At 45.5% G+C, this 15,054-nt stretch overlaps 1 long non-coding RNA gene across 1 annotated transcript in view; it reads right to left on the bottom strand.

Annotated features, from left to right (window-relative positions):
* Window positions 1-3,989, bottom strand: part of LOC135058800 (uncharacterized) — a 58,213-nt gene extending 54,224 nt beyond the window's left edge. The window contains exon 1 of the long non-coding RNA XR_010245277.1: window positions 3,452-3,989. This is a non-coding gene — a long non-coding RNA (uncharacterized LOC135058800). The remainder of the gene's footprint in view (window positions 1-3,451) is intronic.
* Window positions 3,990-15,054: the final 11,065 nt, after the last annotated feature.

Genomic DNA, 15,054 nt, shown 5'->3' with positions numbered 1-15,054 from the left:
AATGTGGACCCAGTATCCTCTAGGACGTAAGAGACAAAACAATTGAATATCGCCCTATATGTTTGGAGGTGAAGCTGCACTCATTACTCTGTGTTTAAAGAGGAAGCTGCACTCAGGGGCCTGTTAGTCTGTGTGCTTGGAGAGGAAGATGCACAGAAAATTTAGAAATGTGAGACTACTGCAGCACATTTGTTAAAAGTACCATAAAGAATAATAGTAAGTCATAGTTGCCTACCCTCCCTCATACTGCAGGAGACTCCCTGAAATAGCAGCAATCTCCCTCACTCCCTGAATAGTCCAGCAATCTCCCTGATTGTAGTTTACCCCCATTATGCAGCTATTACATTATTGGGGGGAAAATAAATCAGAGATACATACATTCAAATGAGATCATTAGTGCCATTTCCCTGGATTGGTTATAAGGCACAATTTGGGGCAGATGTATTAACCTGGAGAAGGCATAAGGAAGTGATAAACCAGTGATATATGCAAGGTGATAAAGGCACCAGCCAATCAGATCCTAACTGTTCATTTACATATTGGAACTGATTGGCTGGTGCCTTTAACACCTTGCACATATCACTGGTTTATCATTTCCTTATGCCTTCTACTACAGGTAAATACATCTGCCCCAATGACCACTTACAGTATATGGAAGCTCTTGTAAAACACAATACACAAACAAATCCTGCAAAATATCAGTGTATTTTCTTCAACAAGTACATCTTACTAACTTTGGGGCTCATTTACATTTGTATGTAAGTCATGTTTATGACACGCCTCTCCGATGTAGCAGTACGCGCCCGCGCTGATAGGTGTAACTTTCAAAATCTCCCTGAAATGCTTTTTCAAAAGTAGGCAAGTCTGTAGTAGGTATAGATTTGTTTTTGCAGTTGAATTACTAATAATTATAGGTGGCAGATCCTCTTATAATCATTAAATTGAGCTTTGAAATGCCCCTAGATAAAGGTTGTTACACTCACAGCCTGTCACAGTGCTGTTATTCCTTATGTACGCTAGTAGGGGCCAAGTTTCACAGAGAATGCTCAATTGTTAGAGATGAACACGATTTACAAAACAAATCAACAAAATATCCTCATAATTCTGTATTTGGCAGCGACAAGCTGGTGTGAAAATTTCGATCGCACAGCCAAGCTAATTGACAGGAAGGGTCTGTTTGTGGGTGGAAACTGGCCATTTTATGGGAGTGTCAGGGAAAAAGCAGGTGTTCCCAAGCATATTCTGGGAGGGTGTGTGATGTCAGCTCTGGACCCGATCAGCCTGTTCTTTGTGCACTGTAGGAGTAAGGGGTATATGCAATTGCGGTCGAATTCTCGAAATTGACACACCCCTTTCAGTCCGCGGGCACGGGTTTTTGCGTTTTTTTATTTTGCCAAGTACCTGGATTATACTCTGGACGTGGATTTATCTCTGGACACTGGAAGCTGAGTATCATTTTTTCACAGGTACCCTCGGATCGTCGGAGACTGTGGCAGTCGGCGTGTCAACATAGGTAAGTATGTGTGTGTCGGCAGTATGTAATAAAGTTGTACTTGTCACGGTGTGTGTGTCCTGTTTTTATTTGGGTATTTTCCCCCCAGTAGTACTACAGGTACCAGCGGGCCCGTTTTTCTCCCGCATGCTGGTACTTGTGGTTCTCCAAGTACCAGCTTGCGGGGGAGGCTTGCTGGGACTTGTAGTACTACTGGAAAAAAACAATATTCTGACATTTTTCTCAAGGCTATCAGCCTCCCATCCGCAGCCCTTGGATGGGGGGGACAGCCTCGGGCTTCACCCCTGGCCCTTGGGTGGCTGGGGGGGGACCCCTTGATTGAAGGGGTCCCCACTCCCCCAGGGTACCCCGGCCAGGGGTGACTAGTTGGATATTTAATGCCACGGCCGCAGGGCACTGTATAAAAGTGACCCCCGGCTGTGCCATTATCTATCCAGCTAGTGGAGCCCGATGCTGGTGTAAAAAATACGGGGGACCCCTACTCTTTTTGTCCCCCGTATTTTTTGCACCAGCACCAGGCGCAGAGCCCAGTGCTGGTTTTAAAAATACGGGGGATCCCCTGTCAAATTTTTCACCGCATTTTTAGAACCAGGGCCAGCTCGAAGAGCCCGAGGCTGCTTTGGAGGGGGGACCCCACACCATTTTTTTCCGGGTTTTTCCCGTTTTTTTAATTCGCGGCAAAATCCGGCAAATCGGCCGTTTTTCGCCCACGGGAATGTCGAATCCGTTTTTCATTGAATATGGTGAATTCCGGCAGCCACCTGCCGGAATTCACCTGTCGAATTGTGTCGAATTAAAAAAACGGCGATAATTTGCCGCGATTCGCTCGCAATTGCATATACCCCTAAGTCCTTTATATTTAGAATTACATCTAAAACATCCTAAAACTACATTAACTGGAGGCTTATACAACGTAACTACAAGGGCCAAATGTAATAGAGGGGGTCATTCCGAGTTGTTCGCTAGCAGATTTCGGTCGCTGCGCAGCGATCAGGCAAAAAATCGGCACTTCTGCGCATGCGTATGCGGCCCAATGCGCACGCGCATCGTACTATTACAACGAACTATGTAGTTTCACACAAAGACTAGCGAAGCTTTCCAATCGCACAGGCAGCCGCAAAGTGATTGACAGGAAGAGGGCGTTTCTGGGTGTCAACTGACTGTTTTCAGGGAGTGTACTAAAAAACGCAGGCGTGCCAAGAAAAACGCAGGCGTGGCTGGGCGAACGCAGGGCGTGTTTGTGACCTCAAAACAGGAACTGAATAGTCTGAAGTGATCGCAAGCGCTGAGTAGGTCTGGAGCTACTCTGAAACTGCACAAAATTTTTTTGTAGCTGCTCTGCGATCCTTTCGTTCGCATTTCTGCCAAGCTAAAATACACTCCCAGTGGGAGGTGGTATAGGGTTTGCACGGCTGCTAAAAACTGCTAGCAAGCGAACAACTCGGAATGACCCCTAGAGTGAGAGTTTCAGAAAGTGAGAGATCTGGTAAGGTTTTGTAGTTTTTTTTTAAAGTGTCAATCATTTACACGGCAAAACCAGGTTGATCTTGCAGTGTATATGATTGCCACTTTAAAAAAACTGCAAAACCTTACCAAATCTCTCACTTTCTGAAACTCTCACTCTATTACATTTGGCCCCTATTCCTCTAGTAAAACAATACTTGTGATATTACTTATCTGTCTCTCATGTTGCATAACTTAGGACCTCATTCAGATTCAAGATCTGCATCCATCTCACATGCTAGGGGCCGCCCAGTATGTGTGGCAACGCCTCACGATGCGTCCGCAATTTTATTGTGGACGCCTCGATTTGTGGTTTGCCTCTGCCTGCGCATGCAGGCGGCGCTCCGGTGTCATTTCCCATGAAAGTACTAGCTTACACATCACCTGCTTCTCTATTATAATACATTAGGTGCTTTCAAGTTAAAAGCATTTTACCTGCTGATCTCTTCTTTTTGTTGCCTGTTTCTTCAGTTGTATGAAACCTCTTATGGACCGTCAAACTGACACCTCTATGATGGTACTGATGGGCATGCTGGGTCCCTTGTCTGGACTGTCATATTGTTCCTCCTCTTTCTTTTTCTTACTCCTCCCACTGTCACCGGTCCAGTCCGAGGGTCTTTTAGTGGCTGCTCTCTTAAGCCTGCCCTCAGTTCTTCTACTGATAGTCTTTTCCATCTTTCTCTTATTTGGGGCATCATCCGACGTCTTCTCTTTTCTCTTCTTTTGGAGAGTCTTTGACTCCACCTCGGTTTTCTGGTTCTCATCTCTCAACTGAATGTCTCCTACCAATATGATTTTAAAAACACTGCCTCTCCCATCACATACATATTCCTTCTTATTCCTCTTGCTAGGAGCCTCTAACTCCTTTGTAGCTCACCCGTTGTTTTTTGGTTGCTTTCTCTTTTTAAAAAACGTTTTATAACCAATAAAAACAAATTTGCCAAGGACAAAGAAAAGCTGCATCCACTGGAATAGGTGAAGACAAACTAATGGAAATGATGCTGATGAACCCCTGGTGGAAACATAGAAAGAAACATAGAATTTGACGACAGATAAGAATCACTTTACCCATCTAGTCTGACCCTTTTTTTATTCTTTAGGTAATCTCATCCCTTTTTGAACCCTAGTACTTTGTAAGGATATTCGAAAGCCTATTCCAAGCATGTTTAAATTGCTCTACTGTCTTAGCCTCTACCACCTCTGATGGGAGGCTATTCCACTTATCCACTACTCTTTCTGTGAAGTTTCAGTGCATGTCCTCGAGTTCTAATACTTCTCTTCCTTTCAAGAATGTTTCCTTAATGTTGTTTGTTACATGACCCTATATCCCTGTCTCTAACAATCTTGGGGCTCTAGGATTAGAATCCTTGGGCCTTTTATTGGGCTTATTTTCCCGTTGTAGTGTCAGGTGAAAAAAAAAATACAATGGTAACAACTTCTGCTCACATACTACCTTTCAATATTTGTTATGGATCCATGTCTTGTTATTACATTTCTAATTACATCGGAGTGCAGCCTGATGATATAACTATAACGTATGAAAAGCATTTTGAATACAATATCAGACACACAGTGGGTGCGTTTTATCAAGCCATGAAAAAAGATTCCTCTGTACATGTCTACATTATAAACGAATTAGTAGGTGCATTACACAGGACTATTGTTAAGAGAACATTGCAATCATCTATACCTGTAACCTTACTGGGAGCATAACATCCTCCACATCTGTAACCTCACTAAGAGCATAACCTGCTCTATACCTGTAATCATATTAGAAGCATAACCTCTTCTATACCTGTAATCATATTAGAAGCATAACCTCTCTATACCTGTAACCTTACTAGGAGCATAACCTCTTCTATACCTGTTACCTTACTAGGAGCGTAACAACCTCTATACCTGTAACCTTACTAGGAGCGTAACCTCCTCCATACCTGTAACCTTACTAGGACCATAACATCCTCTATACCTGTACCCTTACTAGGAGCGTAACATCCTCTATACCTGTAACCTTACTAGGAGCATAACATCCTCTATAACTGTAACCTTACTAGGAGCATAACATCCTCTATACCTGTACCCTTACTAGGAGCGTAACATCCTCTATACCTGTAACCTTACTAGGAGCATAACATCCTCTATAACTGTAACCTTACTAGGAGCGTAACATCCTCTATACCTGTACCCTTACTAGGAGCGTAACATCCTCTATACCTGTAACCTTACTAGGAGCATAACATCCTCTATACTTGTAACCTTACTAGGAGCGTAACATCCTCTATACCTGTAACCTTACTAGGAGCATAACATCCTCTATAACTGTAACCTTACTAGGAGCATAACATCCTCTATACCTGTAACCTTACTAGGAGCATAATATCCTCTATACCTGTAAATTTACTAGGAGCATAACATCCTCTATACCTGTAACCTTACTAGGAGCATAACATCCTCTATACCTGTAACCTTACTAGGAGCATAACATCCTCTATACCTGTAACCTTACTAGGAACATAACATCCTCTATACCTGTAACCTTACTAGGAGCATAACATCCTCTATAACTGTAACCTTACTAGGAGCATAACATCCTCTATACCTGTACCCTTACTAGGAGCGTAACATCCTCTATACCTGTAACCTTACTAGGAGCATAACATCCTCTATAACTGTAACCTTACTAGGAGCGTAACATCCTCTATACCTGTAACCTTACTAGGAGCATAACATCCTCTATACCTGTAACCTTACTAGGAGCATAATATCCTCTATACCTGTAAATTTACTAGGAGCATAACATCCTCTATACCTGTAACCTTACTAGGAGCATAACATCCTCTATACCTGTAACTTTACTAGGAGCATAACATCCTCTATACCTGTAACCTTACTAGGAGCATAACATCCTCTATACTTGTAAATTTACTAGGAGCATAACATCCTCTATATCTGTAACCTTACTAGGAGCATAACATACTTTATACCTGTAACCTTACTAGGAGCATAACATCCTCTATAACTGTAACCTTACTAGGAGCATAACATCCTCTATACCTGTAACCTTACTAGGAGCATAACATCCTCTATACCTGTAACCTTACTAGGAGCATAACATCCTCTATACCTGTAAATTTACTAGGAGCATAACATCCTCTATATCTGTAACCTTACTAGGAGCATAACATACTTTATACCTGTAACCTTACTAGGAGCATAACATCCTCTATACCTGTAACCTTACTAGGAGCATAACATCCTCTATACCTGTAAATTTACTAGGAGCATAACATCCTCTATATCTGTAACCTTACTAGGAGCATAACATACTTTATACCTGTAACCTTACTAGGAGCATAACATCCTCTATAACTGTAACCTTACTAGGAGCATAATATCCTCTATACCTGTAACCTTACTAGGAGCATAACATCCTCTATACCTGTAACCTTACTAGGAGCATAACATCCTCTATACCTGTAAATATACTAGGAGCATAACATACTTTATACCTGTAACCTTACTAGAAGCATAACATCCTCTATACCTGTAACCTTACTAGGAGCGTAACATCCTCTATACCTGTAACCTTACTAGCAGCGTAACATAATCTATACCTGTAACCTTAGTAGGAGCGTAACATACTCTATACCTGTAACCTTAGTACAAGCGTAACATCATCTATACCTGTAACCTTACTAGAAGCGTAACATTGTCTATACCTGTAATCATACAGTAGTAGAAGCATAACCTCCTCTATACCTGTAATCATATTAGAAGCATAACCTCATCTATACCTGTAATCATATTAGAAGCATAACATCCTCTATACCTGTAACCTTACTAGGAGCATAACATCCTCTATACCTGTAAATTTACTAGGAGCATAACATACTTTATACCTGTAACCTTACTAGGAGCATAACATCCTCTATAACTGTAACCTTACTAGGAGCGTAACATCCTCTATACCTGTAACCTTTCTAGGTGCGTAACATCCTCTATACCCGTAACCTTACTAGCAGCGTAACATACTCTATACCTGTAACCTTAGTACAAGCGTAACATCATCTATACCTGTAACCTTACTAGAAGCGTAACATTGTCTATACCTGTAATCATACAGTAGTAGAAGCATAACCTCCTCTATACCTGTAATCATATTAGAAGCATAACCTCATCTATACCTGTAATCATATTAGAAGCATAACATCCTCTATACCTGTAACCTTACTAGGAGCATAACATCCTCTATACCTGTAAATTTACTAGGAGCATAACATACTTTATACCTGTAACCTTACTAGGAGCATAACATCCTCTATAACTGTAACCTTACTAGGAGCGTAACATCCTCTATACCTGTAACCTTTCTAGGTGCGTAACATCCTCTATACCCGTAACCTTACTAGCAGCGTAACATACTCTATACCTGTAACCTTAGTACAAGCGTAACATCATCTATACCTGTAACCTTACTAGAAGCGTAACATTGTCTATACCTGTAATCATACAGTAGTAGAAGCATAACATCCTCTATAACTGTAACCTTACTAGGAACTAGTGATGTGCACCGGAAATTTTTCGGGTTTTGTGTTTTGGTTTTGGATTCGGTTCCGCGGCCGTGTTTTGGATTCGGACGCGTTTTGGCAAAACCTCCCTGAAAATTTTTTGTCGGATTCGGGTGTGTTTTGGATTCGGGTGTTTTTTTTTACAAAAAACACTCAAAAATAGCTTAAATCATAGAATTTGGGGGTCATTTTGATCCCATAGTATTAACTTCAATAACCATCATTTCCACTCATTTTCAGTCTATTCTGAACACCTCACAATATTATTTTTAGTCCTAAAATTTGCACCGAGGTCGCTGGATGACTAAGCGAAGCGACCCAAGTGGCCGACACAAACACCTGCCCATTTAGGAGTGGCACTACAGTGTCAGACAGGATGGCACTTCAAAAAAATAGTCCCCAAATAGCACATGATGCAAAGAAAAAAAGAGGCGCAATGAGGTAGCTGTGTAACTAAGCTAAGCGACCCAAATGGCCGACGCAAACACCTGGCCCATCTAGGAGTGGCACTGCAGTGTCAGACAGGATGGCAGATTTAAAAAATAGTCCCCAAACAGCACATGATGCAAAGAAAAAAAGAGGTGCAACAAGGTCGCTGGATGGCTAAGCTAAGCGATCCAAGTGGCCGACACAAACACCTGGCCCATCTAGGAGTGGCACTGCAGTGTCAGACAGGATGGCAGATTTAAAAAATAGTCCCCAAACAGCACATGATGCAAAGAAAAAAAGAGGCGCAATAAGGTAGCTGTGTGACTAAGCTAAGCGACCCAAGTGGCCGACACAAACACCTGGCCCATCTAGGAGTGGCACTGCAGTGTCAGACAGGATGGCAGATTTAAAAAATAGTCCCCAAACAGCACATGATGCAAAGAAAAAATGAGGTGCACCAAGGTCGCTGGATGGCTAAGCTAAGCGACCCAAGTGGCCGACACAAACACCTGGCCCATCTAGGAGTGGCACTGCAGTGTCAGACAGGATGGCAGATTTAAAAACTAGTCCCCAAACAGCACATGATGCAAAGAAAAAAAGAGGCGCAATGAGGTAGCTGTGTGACTAAGCTAAGCGACCCAAGTGGCCGACACAAACACCTGGCCCATCTAGGAGTGGCACTGCAGTGTCAGACAGGATGGCAGATTTAAAAAATAGTCCCCAAACAGCACATGATGCAAAGAAAAAAAGAGGTGCACCAAGGTCGCTGGATGGCTAAGCTAAGCGACCCAAGTGGCCGACACAAACACCTGGCCCATCTAAGAGTGGCACTGCAGTGTCAAACAGGATGGCAGATTTAAAAAATAGTCCCCAAACAGCACATGATGCAAAGAAAAAAAGAGGTGCACCAAGGTCGCTGGATGGCTAAGCTAAGCGACCCAAGTGGCCGACACAAACACCTGGCCCATCTAGGAGTGGCACTGCAGTGTCAGACTGGATGGCAGATTAAAAAAATAGTCCCCAAACAGCACATGATGCAAAGAAAAAAAGAAGTGCAAGGTGGAAGCTGTGTGACTAAGCTAAGCGACACAAGTGGCCGACACAAACACCTGGCCCATCTAGGAGTGGCACTGCAGTGTCAGACAGGATGGCACTTCAAAAAAATAGTCCCCAAACAGCACGTGATGCAAAGCAAAAAAGAGGCGCAATGAGGTAGCTGTGTGACTAAGCTAAGCGACCCAAGTGGCCGGCACAAACACCTGGCCCATCTAGGAGTGGCACTGCAGTGTCAGACAGGATGGCAGATTTAAAAAATAGTCCCCAAACAGCACATGATGCAAAGAAAAAAAGAGGTGCACCAAGGTCGCTGGATGGCTAAGCTAAGCGACCCAAGTGGCCGACACAAACACCTGGCTCATCTAGGAGTGGCACTGCAGTGTCAGACAGGATGGCAGATTTAAAAAATAGTCCCCAAACAGCACATGATGCAAAGAAAAAAAGAGGTGCACCAAGGTCGCTGGATGGCTAAGCTAAGCGACCCAAGTGGCCGACACAAACACCTGGCCCATCTAGGAGTGGCACTGCAGTGTCAGACCGGATGGCAGATTAAAAAAATAGTCCCCAAACAGCACATGATGCAAAGAAAAAAAGAAGTGCAAGATGGAAGCTGTGTGACTAAGCTAAGCGACACAAGTGGCCGACACAAACACCTGGCCCATCTAGGAGCGCACTGCAGTGTCAGACAGGATGGCACTTCAAAAAAATAGTCCCTAAACAGCACGTGATGCAAAGCAAAAAAGAGGCGCAATGAGGTAGCTGTGTGACTAAGCTAAGCGACCCAAGTGGCCGACACAAACACCTGGCCCATCTAGGAGCGCACTGCAGTGTCAGACAGGATGGCACTTCAAAAAAATAGTCCCTAAACAGCACGTGATGCAAAGCAAAAAAGAGGCGCAATGAGGTAGCTGTGTGACTAAGCTAAGCGACCCAAGTGGCCGACACAAACACCTGGCCCATCTAGGAGCGCACTGCAGTGTCAGACAGGATGGCACTTCAAAAAAATAGTCCCTAAACAGCACGTGATGCAAAGCAAAAAAGAGGCACAATGAGGTAGCTGTGTGACTAAGCTAAGCAACACAAGTGGCCGACACAAACACCTGGCCCATCTAGGAGTGGCACTGCAGTGTCAGACAGGATGGCACTTCAAAAAAATAGTCCCCAAACAGCACGTGATGCAAAGATAAAAAGAGGCGCAATGAGGTAGCTGTGTGACTAAGCTAAGCGACCCAAGTGGCCGACACAAACACCTGGCCCATCTAGGAGTGGCACTGTAGTGTCAGACAGGATGGCACTTCCAAAAATAGTCCCCAAACAGCACATAATGCAAAGAAAAATGAAAGAAAAAAGAGGTGCAGGCACCGCAACCGACACAATTGGACTCTCCTTGGGGATTTGTGATTTAGAAGAACGCACAGTTCTTTGCTGTGCTTTTGCCATCTTAACTCTTTTAAGTTTTCTAGCAGGAGGATACGTTTTTCCATCCTCATGTGAAGCTGAACCACTAGCCTTGAACATAGGGCTGGCTCTCAGCCGTTCCTTGCTACTCTGTGTCGTAAATGGCACATTGGCAAGTTTACGCTTCTCCTCAGACGATTTTGATTTAGATTTTTGGGTCATTTTACTGAGCTTTATTTTTTGGGATTTTACATGCTCTCTACTATGACATTGGGCATCGGCCTTGGCAGACGACGTTGATGGCATTTCATCGTCTCGGCCATGACTAGTGGCAGCAGCTTCAGCACGAGGTGGAAGTGGATCTTGATCTTTCCCTATTTTACCCTCCACATTTTTGTTCTCCATTTTTTAATGTGTGGAATTATATGCCAGTAATATATCAATAGCAATGGCCTACTACTATATATACTGCGCACAACTGAAATGCACCACAGGTATGTATGGATAGTATACTTGACGACACAGAGGTAGGTAGAGCAGTGGCCTACTGTACCGTACTCCTATATAGTATATACTGGTGGTCAGCAAACTGTGCAAAACTGAAATGCACCACAGGTATGGATGGATAGTATACTTGACGACACAGAGGTAGGTAGAGCAGTGGCCTACTGTACCGTACTGCTATATAGTATATACTGGTGGTCAGCAAAATTTGCACTGTCCTCCTACTATATACTACAATGCAGCACAGATATGGAGCGTTTTCAAGGCAGAGAACGTATAATACTGGTGGTCACTGGTCACTGGTCAGCAAAACTCTGCACTGTCCTCCTACTATATAATGCTGCTGGTCCCCAGTCCCCACAATAAAGCAATTAGCACACTGAGCACAGATATTTGCAGCACACTGAGCACAGTCAGATATGGAGCGTTTTTCAGGCAGAGAACGTAGATATTTGCACTTGCAGCACACTGAGCACAGATATTTGCAGCACACTGAGCACAGATATTTGCAGCACAATTTGCAGCCCACTTTACATAGAAACTGAGAGGACGCCAGCCACGTCCTCTCACGATCATCTCCAATGCATGAGTGAAAAATGGCGGCGACGCGCGGCTCCTTATATAGAATACGAATCTCGCGAGAATCCGACCGCGGGATGATGACATTCGGGTGCGCTCGGGTTAACCGAGCAAGGCGGGAGGATCCGAATCTGCCTCGGACCCGTGTAAAATGGGTGAAGTTCGGGGGGGTTCGAATCCAGAGGATCCGAACCCGCTCATCACTACTAGGAACAGTGCCAGATTAAGGTCCACATGGGCCTGGAGCTGAGATTTGGAAATGGCCTATTATGTGCTGTCGCCGGTAGTATGATCAGCGCCGTAGAGAAGTTCTCCTTGGTGGACACACAAGCTGATCACAGTGTAAAAAGGGAGCCGGTGTCCGCTGCTGCGGTGAGCGCTGTCAGGTGCCGGGTCCCCATGTGCTGCAATGTGACCCCGGTGCAGTAAAGTGACGCTGCAAAGCGGCAGCGCACTTTACAGCACTGGGGGTCACCGCAGCACACAGGATCCAGTTCCCGGCAGCCCAGCAGGAGCAGCGTGGACTGGCTCCCTGGACAGGTGAGTGTATTACCCTGCTGGGGGGTGTCCGCGGTGCGCGGGGTAGTCACGATGGGGGGGTTGACCGGGCAGTGGCGGTAGCAGTGATGTCGGTGGGGGCGGCGCATGCGCAGCAGGACATCTGGGTATTTTTTCCGCAAGCTCTGTCCCTGCATGCAATATTTGATACATCCCTGCGATGTAATCAGTTGTCAAAGTGCGAGATTGGGCAATTTTATCACCTGTCATCCGCATGCTGGATGCGGATGGTGATAAATAGGCCCCTATTATTCACACTACATCACTGCACTTTGCCGTACCACATGATTGCGCTACCTTCCCACACCACCGTACTGCCGTACCTTCCCACAACCCATACCACATTACGGAGTTACCTTCCCATACCACATTAGTGCATGACTTCTCGCATCACCATACTGTTCTACCTTCCTGCACCCAGGGCCGAAACTAGGATTCTTGTCACCCGGGGCAAAACAGTAATCCGGCGCCCCACACACAAACACACACACACACACACACACACACACACACACACGCACACACGCACAGACAACCAACCCACCACCACCACCACCACCACCACGTGTAACTCTGTGCGAAGACTGACAATGCCATCAGCCAGTACCAGCTAACGGGCTATTTCCACTCATTGGTGTCCACGACACCCATAGAGTGGGAATAGAACCTGTGGCGAGCGCAGCGAGCCCACAAGGGGCTTTTTTACACTCACCCCTGACGGCATTCTGGTGGCCGGGATCCTGGCGTCGGTATGCTGACCGTGCACCGGCCACGTAACCCCAACCCCTATATACTCCATGAGAGCAAAGGGCTGGTAGCTGCTATATAGCTTCTTTTCTAGACATTTAGCTGGACTCAGGGGGTCATTTTCGACCCGTTTGCACGCTGCGGTTCATTGCAGCGGTGCGAACGGTTCAGAACTGCGCGTGTGCGGCGGCCGCATTGTGCAGGCGCGTCATTGCCTGGTGATGGCAGTCTCCGGGCAGCGACGCCGCATACTAAGAAAGCGGTCGCAGCGGCGACCGCAAGAAGATTGACAGGAGGAAGGCGTTTCCGGGGTGTCAACTCACCGTTTCCCAGACGTGGAGATCCGAACGCAGGTGTATCCAGGCGTTTGGAGGGCGGATGTGTGATGTCAATTCCGGTACCTTCATCGCTAGATCCCTCGCACAGGGTAAGTAGGTCTAGGGCTGGTCTTGTTTTACACAAAACTTTTTTAGCATAGCAGGGCTGCACAAGTGATCACAACCCTGCTATGCTACAATACACTCCCCCATAGGCGGTGTCTAGTTGATTGCTACGTGCGATCAACTCGGAATGACCCCCTTAGTTAGACACTTGGGCTACAGATTAAGTTAACAAGGAAATAATACCCCATACATTGATACATATGTAAAATCACACACATACATACTGTCACACATCTAAACACGCACGCATACATTAAATTCACTCACGTACATAGGGGGTCATTCCGAGTTGTTCGCTCGCAAGCGGATTTTAGCAGATTTGCTCATGCTAAGCCGCCGCCTACTGGGAGTGAATCTTAGCATCTTAAAATTGCGAACGATGTATTCGCAATATTGCGATTACACACCTCGTAGCAGTTTCTGAGTAGCTCCAGACTTACTCGGCATCTGCGATCAGTTCAGTGCTTGTCGTTCCTGGTTTGACGTCACAAACACACCCAGCGTTCGACCAACACTCCTCCGTTTCTCCGGCCACTCCCGCGTTTTTTTCCGGAAACGGTAGCGTTTTTTCCCACACGCCCATAAAAGCCTGTTTCCGCCCAGTAACACCCATTTCCTGTCAATCACATTACGATCGCCAGAACGATGAAAAAGCCGTGAGTAAAAAACCTAACTGCATAGCAAATTTACTTGGCGCAGTCGCAGTGCGGACATTGCGCATGCGCATTAAGCGGAAAATCGCTGCGATGCGAAGATTTTTACCGAGCGAACAACTCGGAATGAGGGCCATAGTCACACACTGTCCTGTATACATACATAGTCACACATACATACATACATACATACATTATACATACATACATACAGTGACACACAAGCACGCATACAGATATGTAGTGACACACCTATTCACATACAGTCACACACATGCACAACACATTCATACACACACACATATAGTAGTTGCACACACAAACAGTGTCACACTCACTATTTAGGCTTCGGTGTGTGCTGCTGCTGCTCCTCTCCCCTCCTCTCTTCGATGGTGCTGGCTGGCCTGGCACTGAGTAAAGTGCCGTGTAGCTCCGCCCCCTTTTCGGACCATTCATGTTTCCAGCTTAGCAGTGCAATAGTGCACTGCTGCGATTATCAAAGGCAGCAGGGGGGGCTGGGGTAACTTGTTCCATGTGCCCCGTCTTAGGGCACAACAGGCAGCACACGACAGTCAGCATAGAAGAAACTGAAAGTAAACTACAGCTCCCGCAGCAAGGGCTTCTGGGAGCTGTAGTTTATTTTCAGTTTCATCACACACAGACTGGACTGCTTTGTGCTGCTCCTGCGACAGGACCTGTGCGCATCGGGACTCGGAGGGGGTGTAAGCATTGCGGCGCCCCCTCCAATCCGGCGCCCAGGTCACATGCCCCCCTAGCCCCCCCTTAGTTACGGCTCTGCTGCACCACATTACTGCGCTACCTTCCCCCACCATATGACTGCACTACATTCCTGAACCACTGTACTGTGCTACCTTCCCAAATCACATTACTGTGCTACCTTCCTGCACCATCGTACCTCACTACCTTCCCGCACTACATGACTGCACTACCTTCCACACCACATTACTGTGCTACCTCTAAACACATTACTGCACTACCTATTCACACACAATCACTAGACTACATCATTACACTACCTCCCCATACAACTTTACTGTACTGCCTCACCACAATACATAACAACACTATACTACCGACCCACT

The sequence above is a fragment of the Pseudophryne corroboree genome, chromosome 1, assembly GCF_028390025.1.
Source record: "Pseudophryne corroboree isolate aPseCor3 chromosome 1, aPseCor3.hap2, whole genome shotgun sequence".
In the NCBI taxonomy this organism is placed as follows: Eukaryota; Metazoa; Chordata; class Amphibia; order Anura; family Myobatrachidae; genus Pseudophryne; species Pseudophryne corroboree.
This window is presented reverse-complemented; position numbering and strand designations above follow the sequence as displayed.